Below are 2,206 nucleotides of genomic sequence, written 5' to 3' on the forward strand. Positions count from 1 at the left end.
TTGATTCAGAGATCATTGAGACTCTTTAAACCAACCTAAGGCAATTCTCGACCGATCGTTTGGAGGGGGTCAGTAGAATGGCATACTCGGACTTGGATGATGTGGATTACCTTGTTGAAGACAACGCAATGGATGAATTTGCTTATCACCGGAAATGGAAGAGACCCATGGTAGAATGGCACATTGGCGGTGCAAACTGGGAACAAAATGCAGATGCTGGGAATGATTCTGGTAACTGGGGAGAGGCTCAACAATAGAGAGTTATTCCACTATTGGAATGGTTATAGCATAACCGAGGAAATTGAGAGCGCTATACAGTTAATGCCGACGATCAAACCTAGCACTTGCGCGTGCTCTCAAGAACTTGAGCAATTCCATAATCATCAAGGTTTTACCAACATCCGTGTCAAGGGTCCGGTAACACAACTTACTACCATGATGAATGGTGATGGAGGATGCAGACGCAAAGGAGGATAACACCTTTTCAGATTTCACCCTTGGAGGGGCCAAGGAAATAAAATCTGGATGATCGACCGAGAGACATTTAGCACTCCGCTTCTAATGTTCTCCTTGATGTGCTAGTGTAACCCATTCATAGATATGGTTTGATATCTAAAACATCAAGTAAAAGGTCGGACTTCGGGAACACAAAAATCCATAGGGGCAACTAGGGAGTAAACCCTACGAAATCCCTATGGGGAGGTGGCCAACTTCATCAATCAAGATATTATAATAACAGGTCTTCCGGCTGGGTGTGTTGGCCACGACATCCACTTTACCGGTTATCGCGCGACCAATATTATAATTCTTGGGAAATATTCCAACCATCATATCTGCCTGGGATTCAGATCTGGTTGGTGTCAGGATATTCCAGACTCATCGAGTCTAGGAAGAAAAACGGAAGTGTGCAACACAAATCGACGAGATGACGTTGCGGGATTCTTGGGAGATGAACTACGATAGCAAGCTCCAAAACATGAGCTGGTTCTGCTACAAACATGTGAACACGTTGTCCAAGACAAGCATGACCACAAAGTAGTCTTATAATAAAACACTACCGAGTTCAGGAGGGGGAACCATCAACGAGGGTATCGAAGTCCTTACATAAGTCCGGATTAGCTCTTATGAAGAAACTCCTTCTCCTTGAACAAATCAATCAGTGGCTTGGTGTGCTAGGGGTACATATAGATTGAAGGTTGCAAGTCTTCAAACCACAGAATTCTTCGCACGTGTGCATGACTGATTTGGGATGATTCCAAAGGAAACAACATTGACTTTCTCGAATCCATGGCGGCAACTTGCATCAGATGCACATGAATTAAAGGAAGTCACTACCTTCATCCAAACATATGCTTCATGAGCTAGCATGAACAAATGCTTTCAAAAGTTTCCAACACTAGCTTAATGTTCAACAAAATCATGGAGGAGATAAGGATGTTGTCAATGGGCTCAACAACAATTCATCTAGGTTTCCTTTGAAAAGGAATTCCATAGTTAAGTGAACACGGTGATAGCATTGGTCAGACCAAAGATGTAATGGTGTATGCTCGAGGGATCAACCACGAATAAGACAACATTACGAGCATCGTTGGTACTGATTTGATTTGACGATAGCCCACACTCAAATCAAAGGATTGATAAGACAATAGGTCCAGCAACTGATCACAAGGACCAATCGATGAAGATATCATCTTTCTTCAGCACACCCTACACAAGAATATCCCTTTGGAACGAACTAAGTCAGGCAAGTTTTTATCTTCCAACTCTCCAAGTTGTTGTCTAGCTTAACCAACTAGCTCAGGGATATCTAACACCGATCTTGGAGAGAGGGTGGTTCACAAGAACCCAACTTGATCACAAGCTCAACACAGCGGTCAGGTGACAACCTGGTAATACTTCCGAGAAGATCTTCGGAAAATCACGAACCACCGGTATGTTACTAAGCTTGAGAACAATCTTGCTTTCCAGGGCAAGACGATATGATCAGTAGGGCAAGGATTTGAAATAATCCTAACTCATCGATCGAGGAGTGAACCAGGAGAATGGACTAGGTAGCACGATCAATCTTAGAATGATGATTCACTAACCAACATGCTAAGAATGAAATTATTATCCTTTAACTACCAAGCAACAAGGTTGCTAGGAGTATTGATTTCACACGCCATGATTCATTTGTCGGCATTCCGGTTACAATAACACAGGAACC

The sequence above is a fragment of the Triticum dicoccoides genome, chromosome 3A (assembly GCF_002162155.2).
Source record: "Triticum dicoccoides isolate Atlit2015 ecotype Zavitan chromosome 3A, WEW_v2.0, whole genome shotgun sequence".
Taxonomy (NCBI): domain Eukaryota; kingdom Viridiplantae; phylum Streptophyta; class Magnoliopsida; order Poales; family Poaceae; genus Triticum; species Triticum dicoccoides.